The sequence below is a fragment of the Fukomys damarensis genome, unplaced genomic scaffold, assembly GCF_012274545.1.
Source record: "Fukomys damarensis isolate Sample0158 unplaced genomic scaffold, DMR_v1.0_HiC HiC_scaffold_37, whole genome shotgun sequence".
In the NCBI taxonomy this organism is placed as follows: Eukaryota; Metazoa; Chordata; class Mammalia; order Rodentia; family Bathyergidae; genus Fukomys; species Fukomys damarensis.
The window spans coordinates 32,069,882-32,079,776 of record NW_022900949.1 but is presented as its reverse complement, the minus strand read 5'-3'; positions in this window follow the sequence as shown (position 1 = coordinate 32,079,776).

The window sequence follows — 9,895 nt, the reverse complement described above, 5'->3', positions numbered from 1 at the left end:
GGTCCAACCATCCCCCTTCTTGAGAGGGTGGGTGACGCACCGGAGTGGCAGGCCCCTTTTAGAGGGGTCCCATCATTGCTGTGGGTCTGGCTAAGCTTGCTGGGCAAGGACCAAACTACTGGCTATCCTCTTATCCTGGTTATCTCACTTAGCTTGAGTCTCCAGGCCTCCACTGAACACTCACAAGGTCAGTCGCACCACTGGTTACGGCAGTGTCTCGTTGCCCCCTCAAAGTCTCATGTGGTCATAGGGGAGGCTTTTTCAGAGGTGGCTGAATCTAGAATGTGTGACTGGTTCGTGATGCAATGCTAGGATTAAGAGTGCTAGGATTAAGGGTGGGTGACTGCTAAATCAGCCCACTGATTGGTTTGGCCCTGCCCTAATCCTGGTAGCCTGGATACAATAGGAGGAACAGAAAGAGGCTTGTCTCCTCCCTTGTTTGCTTTGCTACCTTCTGCCCACCCTGAATTTTCACCCTGCTTTGGAGCCAGTTGATTATGGACTGAAACCTCTACAAACTGTGAGCTAAATAAACCTTGCCTCCCTTAACTTGTGGGTGTCGGGTATTTTGTTCCAAGTAACTAAGACACCAGTCTTGAAGTAACAGTGGTAAATCTTAATCTCAGTTAGAGTTTTTTTGTTTTTTTGTATTTTTTAGATATTGGAGCACTTTGAAATATGAAGTGTGGCTCTTTCATTAATCAGAATCAGCAATAGGATTAAAAGTCAGTGTCAGATTCTGTCTGTCCTCTAAGTGTCTCTTAGAAATCATATTCCTGCGCAATAATAGATAACAGTTATAAAGGTTTACAAGGAAAATTCAAAATAAAAAAGATCAAACATAGCGTTTCAGGATAAGAATCATGATGCATTTTTATATCAGAATCATTAGGTTCCTTTTATTGTCTCTAAAAATACACTCCAATTCCCATTGCAGTATAAAATAACTCAGATTACTGTCATCCAGTTACAAAATGTTAAGTCACATACATTCTTACCTAAATTTTCTATTTTTGCTACTTTTATTTTATTATTGTTATTTTTTGGTGGTTTTATTTTGGTTGTTTCTTTCCGACACAGGGTCTCGCTATGCAGCTCAGGCTGGACTTGAACTCACCATGTAGTCCAGGCTGCCCTGGAATTCATGGTGCTCCTTCTGCCTCAGGCTCCCGAGTGCTGGGATCACAGGCCTGCGCCACCATGCCTGGCTGCTATACACTTCTAAAATACAGTGTCCAGTAGAGCACATTTGTTTGCAGATGCACTTTTCAGGTGACAAGTGCCCACTCCATGGCCATTAGAGATGCTAGAAATTTTGGTGACTTGATGTTTAAGATCCAGATGAAACATGTATTGTTCGGAAGAGAACAGTTATTGGTTATTTTGCATACATTAAACTTATGCAATTTTAATTCTGTAAACAATGTTAGAAGAAGCTCACATTAGCAGAATATTCCATCCTCAGATGTATACACATTACTTGTCCAAGATATATCCATCTCTATAGCTATATCTGCATTTCTATCTCTAACTACTTTAACCTAAAAATAATAGTTGTTCATTTAATCAGCTATAAACTGATTATTGAAAACATTTTACAAGAAGCCAACTCCCGGGTTCGGGCCAGCAAATCCTGCTAGAGAGACCGATGAAGATACGAGAGATGAAACAGAGAACATCTTTGTCCAGGGCCAGGGGTCTTCACTGGAATGGAGCGAAGCCCTGAACTGCCTCAAACTCTTAGATTTATCGAGGAGCAACAAAGGAGATCCAGTTTTGCCAAGAGCAGATGTTTGTTTTACGTAGCGAGGCAGGCAAGCAAGAAGCAGTGACAGTTTGGCTGAATAATTAACTTTTATCTGATTGTCCTCTCGGCTGTAAGGTCCATCTCTGCTTGAACTGGCAAAACATCCCATCTTCAAGATGTTTTGGCTCCTCAAGGTCAGCAGACTTCTGCCTCCCAAGTCAGCCTGAGCAGACATCAACCTGTTGGGTGTTGCAAGGAATTCCACACCAGCATTTAAGTAGACCTTAACCCTTAAAACTCAGTGTCTTTCTTTCTTTTTTGTTTTCTTCTTTCTTTTCTTCCTTTCCTTTCCTTTCCTTTCCCTTCCCTTCTCTCTTCCTTCTTTCTCCCTCCCTCACTTCCCCCACTTTCTCTTTCTTTCTTTCACAACAGGGCCTCACTAGCTATGTAGCCCAGGCTGGCCTTGAATTTGAAGTGACCCTCCTGTCTCAGCCTCCCGAGCACCAGGATTACGGGTGTGTACCACCATGCCTGGCCAAACTCGGTTTCTTAAAGAATCAAAGGCGTAACAGTGGAAAACACAAGAGGTTATCTTGCTAACACATAAAACCTTTGTTTCTTAGGCTAGCTTTTATAAGTCTAACTGAATGTTTTAATATTATCTTAAGAAAACTTTATTGCTTCAGACGTAGAAAACTTTATCTTTTTAACTATAGCCAACTTAATTATATATACTAATAATCGTTAATAACCTTTGCTGGAGTGAGTCACAATAAGACCACAGGGGAAACCAGCAAAGCTGTCCTTCTTTAGAGGAAACTTTAGCAACTGCCAGGCAGCAGCTATGTGAGCCAGAGCAGGAACTTTGTCCAGCAGTTCCTCGGGCCCAGGGACCCCTCACTTAAGAAAATTTTAAATATAGAATTATATATTGGAATTTTAACTTAAAGTTTTTTTGTTTATTTGTTTGTTTGCGGTAATGGGGATCACACAAGACAGGCAGCAGCACCACTGAGCTAAATCCCAGGCCCTTAGCTTACATTTTAGCTTTTCTTAGTAAACTTAAGAAAATCTTAAACCTTAATATATATGTTAATAATGTATGAAAACACATTTAATAAACCAAAATACATAATCTTTTAAGAAGCCAAGAAAATTGGAATTTAGCAGCCGATGACACAGATGTTATAACTATTTATAACCACTGGCATCATTCATATTACTTATTTACTCCTTTTAACAATTATTTTAGATTACTCATGAGAATCAAAGCATAGCATAGTTAACATTTCAAGCTGTATATAGTATATTCTCTTTGACCAGGGAAAAACTCTGGAGTTATTGTACGTAGAAGACAATGGACATTGCATTTACAAGACCAATTTTTTTTTTTTTTAAAGAAAACAATGTTATTTTGGTTGGCTAACAACCTGGGCAAAACAGGTTACCGACTGTAAAGACATCCTTGCTCTTATCTTGGGACTGATTAAATTCGCTCACTGTTAAGCCCTGTGGACAGAAGGCATCTGAGATATAGATATATATATCATGAGTGTCCATTCACTTACCCTGCTACCCAAGTCCAACAGGACTCTTGGAGAATAACATGAGATATGTGTACCTCAAGCCAACACGTAACACGCATACAGATTATCCCGAATTATACGGTGTTTTATATGTAAGCAGCCATTTTCTGGGATCTCTAATGGCTGAAAGGGAAAAAAAATATAAGGCTGCGGAGGAAGAGGGAGAGAGAGAGGGAGGGACAGAGACAGAAAGAAGAAGGAGGAAGAGGAGGGTAAGAAATAAGCCACACTTCAGGGACAAAGAGGCTAACGAAGTGGGGAAGAAAACATGGACAAGCCTTCGGTGGGACTCACCAAGTCCTAGTCCCGGTGACTCTTTACTTCCCGCTGCTGGCTGCTGGTTCACCAAGAGAACAAGTTCCTGGCAGGGCCCCTGCAGGGTCCCAAAGCAGAAAGCAGGATGCTGCCCTCCCTTCCCCCCAGTGAATAAACTTGTTGACTCTCTTTGTGGAAAGAGAATTTTCAGGCCCCATCAGTAAGAGCCTGAAAGGGATTTATTAGGAAGAATTTCAAAAGTACACACTCAGAGAAGTAGGACGTGGGCCCTCAAGTGAGAAGCGCACTTTCTTCTGCACTGGGAACATTTATGTTTCTCTCGAAGGGGTGGAAACCTTTGGAAAAGTTGGCTCGTCCCCCAGCAGGGTAATGGCCTGTTTGACAGTATGGGTCCTGAGTTTTTAGATGGATAATTTAGGCATTCTTGGAATTCTCTCCACAAGTCCCTTTATCTTAAGATCAGGTCTGTGCTGCTTACTTCCTGGACTAAGCTAATTTATGGACTTACAAAACCCTTAAGGAATCTGGGGGGGGCCAGGTCTGGAAGGAAAGAAGTGTATTTTAACCAAGCGAGTGCCACTATGGAGTACCTCAGTAATGTCCCCCTGGGGCCTGGAAGTGGCACTTTTCTTAAAAGTACAATTTTTTAAAATCATGATTTTCCTTGTCTCCTTCCTACCTGTCTTACTACCTCTCTCCTACCATGGCATGGGGCCGTGGGCTCTGCAGTCTGAAGAGGAAGCGGGCAGTCCCTGAGGACCCTCTGGATGTGGCTTTAGCTATAGAAAAACCACAGTTGATGAGAGGCTGCAGGAGCCCTGAGAGGTGGGTCAGAGTGGGAGGAACTGGGCAACATCAGTGTATCTGGTCCCTTATCGCAGAGTAGATGACTGACTGCCCCATAGAAACAGTTCCCAATTACTGCTGTCTACCATGAGCTGGCGCGACGTGTGGTCTATCTCAAGACCCCAACATTCTCCAAGGTGGGAGCAGATGAAGAAAGCAAGGCTGTGTGGGACTGCGTAACTTTGTAATCTTAAATCCTTGTCTCAACTGTGATTAATGTAAATTAACAGGTGAACATTTAGTAGTTCTGGGTAAATAGATAAGACTGTTTCACTCCTTGAAGTTCTGAGTAAATGGATAAAGATGTTTCACTCCTTGTCTGCCCTAAACCTTGGGACATTCTGTAAGCATCTTGAGTAGACCCCCACCTGCCTATTCCCTTATAAAAAGGACCTCTGCCCCTGAGCTAGCACCTCCCTGAGCTACTCTGCTCTGGGAGTGCCATCTGGCCAGACTAGTAAAGGTCTGTTCCCTTTCCAACGTGTCCGGTGTGTTCCTTCCCCGGTGAATCTCATGGCTGTAGAGCTCTTCGGAGCGGTAGAATCAAGCTCTTCGGAGTGGTAGTAAGGCCCTTGGTCTTACATTTTGAAAGACCTCGGTGACTGTTGAGCTCCTTGGAGTGGTAGTGAGGCCTTAGGTCTTACAGCTGGAAGAGAGCAGAAGTGGCTTGCTGTACAAATGACAAAGCCAGAATTCAAATCAAGTCCCTCAACTCAAGTCTGCATTTCGTGCTAGTGCCTTGGTTTTAATTTGAAAATAAGGACCCCCACCCACTCCCCTGAAATACCTGCAGTTGAACCCAGGACTGCACCCTTGCTGAGCACATTCTACCTCTGAGCCACGCGCCCAGCCCTTACCCCGTTTTTTGTAGATAGAAAAACTGAACTCATGCGAGAGCACATTTCCCAGCCCGGGGACCAGACAGTCTGTCTAGCTGATCTCCAGGGGCTGCCCTGTGAACGTGCCAGGAAACCTACTACATCACGAAGATGTGTGAAAATGGACACTTGGTCTTCCCAGAAGCTGCTTGCTGGTCTGCTAGATGCTGGGCATACTATCAGACACACAACCACGGTGCCCGTGCAGCACTGATACAATACAGGACAGAGGTGCTGTATGTTTTAATTGATATGAAATTCACCACTGTAGCCACTTAAAGTATACAACTCAGTAGCTTCTAATGCATTCACAGTACTGTGCAATAATTCCAGGGCATTTTCATCACTCCAAAAGAATACTTGTACACCCCCAACAGTCAATCACTATTCCCCCGTCATCCCAGCCTCAGACAGTTAACTTGACTTTTATCACTACGGACACACCTATTCTGGACATTTCCAGTAAATAGATTCTAACAAAATGTGCCCTTTTTGAAAGTCTGGCTTCTTTCTTTCAGCATGTTTTCAAGGCTTATCCATGTTGAAGTATAGATCAGTACTTCATTCCTTTTTATGGCTGAATAATATTCCATTGCATAACTATACAATATCATGTTTATGCATTGTCTATTGTGAATAATGAGGGCTGCTATGAGATTATTCTCCAAGTTTTCCTTTTTTTTTTCTTAGTACCAGGGGTTGAACTCAGGTCTTTGTGCTTTCAAGGCAAGCAGTGGAACTACTGAGCTAAATCCCCGGCTCCCAAATTTTACTTTGAACACCTATCTTCATTTCTTTTGAACATATATTTAGGGTTAGAATTGTGGAGTCATATGCTAATTCTGTTTAACTTTTTGAAGAAAAGCCAAAATTCTTTCTCCAAGCAGCGACACCATCTCACAATCCCACCAGCAATGTATAAAAGTTTCAGCTTCACTACGTCTTTGCTGACACTTGTCATTTTTCGTATTTTAAATCAGAGCCATCACGGTGGCCGTGAAATGGTGTCTCATCATGGTTCTGATGAGTATTTCTTTTTGCAGTGGGGGGCAGGTTTCACTAGGCAGTTCAGGCTGGTTTTTAACTCACTATTGCTTCGAATTCTCAGAGATGGTCCTGCCTCGGCCTCCAGAGTCCTGGGATTATAGGTGTGCGCCACCACACCCAGCCTGATCAGCATTTCTCCATGACCGATGATGGCGAGCATTCTTCTTGTGCTTATTGGTAATTTCTATGTATGCTCTGGAGAAATGTCCATTATCCTTAGGTCATTTTTAAGTGGACTAATTTAGTTGTTAAGTTTTAGGGGTTCTATTCTATATTCCAGGTACTGATTCCTTCTTAGGCACACAAACTGAAGACATTTTTCTCTCATTATGATAATTCATCTCTCATGGAGATGTTTCATTCTTTGATGAGATTCTTGGTGCACAAGTTTTAATTTTGATGAAGTCCCACTTATCTCTCTTTCATCCTCTGTGCTTTGGTGTTATATCTAAAATCTACGCATTGCCAGATCGAGCTCATGAAAATTTGCTATTGTGTCTAGTTCTAAGAGTTTCCCAGTGTTGGCATTCATGTTTAGAGATTCAATCCAATTTGAGTTAATTTTTTTTTTTTTTAGTTAACTTGTAGAGACACAGCCCACATCATTCTTTTGAGGGTGCCTGCTCTGTCACTGGCATTGAACAGCCTGTTCTTCTGCTCTTCAGAGCCTTGACCCTTTTTGGAAATCAGTCAGCCACAGGTTTGTTCCTGCACCCTGTGCTCTAATCCCCTGGTTTATGTGTCGAACCTGGGACGGCAATATGCTATTTTAATCGCTGTATTTTCCTTTTTTTTTTTTTTTTATTTGGTACCGGGGATCGAACTTCGATCCTTGTGCTTGTGAGGCAGGCAGTAGAACCACTGAGCTAAATCCCCAGCTTGACCGCTGTAATATTCCAGTGAGTTTTGAAATTAGCAAGTATAAATCCTACAACTTCATATTTTTCAAGATTGTTTTGACCATTTGGGGTCCCCTGAACTTCGATATGAATTTTAGGATCAGGTTATCCATTTGTGAAAAAAACAGGCAGCTAGGATTCCATGGGAGTGCCCTGAATCTGTTGATCGCTTTGGGTAGTATTATGCCATCTATAAGTCCCTTTTTTTTTTGTCCCTGTTCCTCTCCCTCCTCCCCGCAACCCCACAAAACTGCCCTGGGCAGAAATGACACTATACAACCTTGAACAGCGTGATGGTTAATTTACCGGCCAACTTGATTCTTTCGAGAACTGCCAAACAGATTACTAAAGCGTGACTTCAAGACAGTCCCTGCTCCCTGACCCTTTCCTCTTCAGCTCCTTCCTTGCCCTCTCCACGAAGCAGGCAGCTTTCCTCCACCGTGCCTTGAAATCTCTGAAACTGTGAGCCAAGATAAACCTCTTCTTCTCCTGAGCTCTGTACCTCAGGTATGTGTCCCAGCAGCTGAAAACTGACTCATGCAATAGCACTGGTGAAACTAGACGCCCTTAATTTTTTGTGATCTCAGGGAGAAAGTATTCAACCTTTCATCATTAGGTATGAAGTTAATCCTGATTATTTACAGGTGCCCTTGATCATGTTGAAGAATTTCCCTTCTATTCCTAGTGGAGTGTTCTTCAACATGAAAGGGTATTGAGTTTTCTCAAATTTTTCTTATAAATTGAAATTGTTAGAGTTTTTGTTTGTTTGTTTTGTTTTTTTATTTTTTTTTTTAATAGTACCATGGATCAACCTTGGGACCTTGTGCTTGCGAGGCAGGTGGCAGAACCACTGAGTTAAATCTCCGGCCCCTGTCAGAGGTTTTTAAACTTCATCTCCGTCTACTTTTTCTATGCCGTTACTGAATATGAGGTGTTAAAATCTCTATGATCGGAGAATAATCTATTTCTCCCTTCAGATCTGTCAGTGTGTGCTTCAAATACTCTGAGTCTCTGTTGTTAGGTGAATATATGCATATAATTAGTATATCTCCTTGATAAATTGACCTTTTATCCTTATGTAATGTCCATTTTGTCTCTTGTAGCATGTGGCCTTCCCAGCAATTTCAGGTACTGGTGTGTGGGATGTTCATTCCCACCCTTTTATCTCCCACCCATCTGTGTCTTGGGGTCTGAAGTGTGTGGGTCCCTTGTACACAGTGTGTAGCCTGACTATGTTTTGTTTGTTTAATGCATTCTTTTGGTGCCTGTCTCTTAATGGTAAAATTGGAACTGTCCGCATTTTGTATGATTACTGGTGAGGAATGCCTTTCCTCTACCATTTTGCTGCTTTTTTTCCTGTGTGCCTTATGTATTTTGTGTCCTTTAAGTCCTCTTGCATTACTGCTTTCTTTCGTTACATAGATTTTTCCTAGTGTATCATTTTTATTTCCCCCTCTCTGCAATACTTGACTTCCTGAGTCTGTCTAATTTCACCTGGTGTCTGTGTGTTTTCAGTTATTTTCTTAGGTATTGCTTGGGAATTACAACTAACATCTTAATTTGTAACAATTAAATTAGTTAAATTAATACAACTAACTACGATAGTATCTTAAGCATTATTTCTATGTAGCTCTGTCCTCTCTGTCCACTTAAGGTATCATTATCACAAACTGTATCTTTATACAGTGTGCACCCATCAATATATATTTTAATAGTCATTGTTTTACGTTTGTTTTGAAATCATATAGAAAAAAAGAAGAGTTACAAACCATAGACACCTTAGGACTGACTCATATTTATTTGCTATTATAAGTATATAATAATGATGCATTATTTGTAGATTGATGACACAGTTATAATTATTAAATATAATGCAGTTATAAAACAATAAATGCATTGTTTGTATAAAATATAGTTTTAAAATAAAATATAAAGTATTAATTTAACATATTCCTATTTACATAATTATACATATAATAGTTAATGTTTAGTATTTTATTGGTGCACATTAACATTACGTGATGGTGGGATTTATCTTGGGGAGCTGGTGCATGCATTTAACACATCCTAATCAATTTCAATACCCCTGCTCCCCTTTTTCTTTTCTTTCCCCTCCTGCTTGTTCCCTTCCCCATCTCCACAAATCCACTTCTGGTTTCTTGTCCTCTCTCATTTATTTATTTATGTATGTGGCTTCTCATATGAGAGAAAACATGATATTTAGCTTTCTGATCTGGTTAATTTCACTCAATATGGTGGTTTCTAGCCTGTCCATTTTCCTACAGATGACAGGATCACACCCTTCTTTATGGCCAAGTAATACTCCATTGTGTGCATGCATCTTTGTCCATTCACCTGTGGACAGGCATCTAGGATGTTTCCACAGTTCAGCCAGTGTGACTGGCGTTACGTCAGACATGAGTGTGCATGCACCACTACAGCACACGGTCCTGATCGTTTTGGGAATATGAGCCCCATGGTATCTCTGTACTTAGTCTTTTTAAATTACCTCATCAACAGCCTTTGCTTCTTCATATGGATTCATGTCACTGTTTAAAGCATGTCCTTTTGTTTTGGCCAGAAGGATCTCTTTTTTTTTTTTTTTTTTTTTTTTTT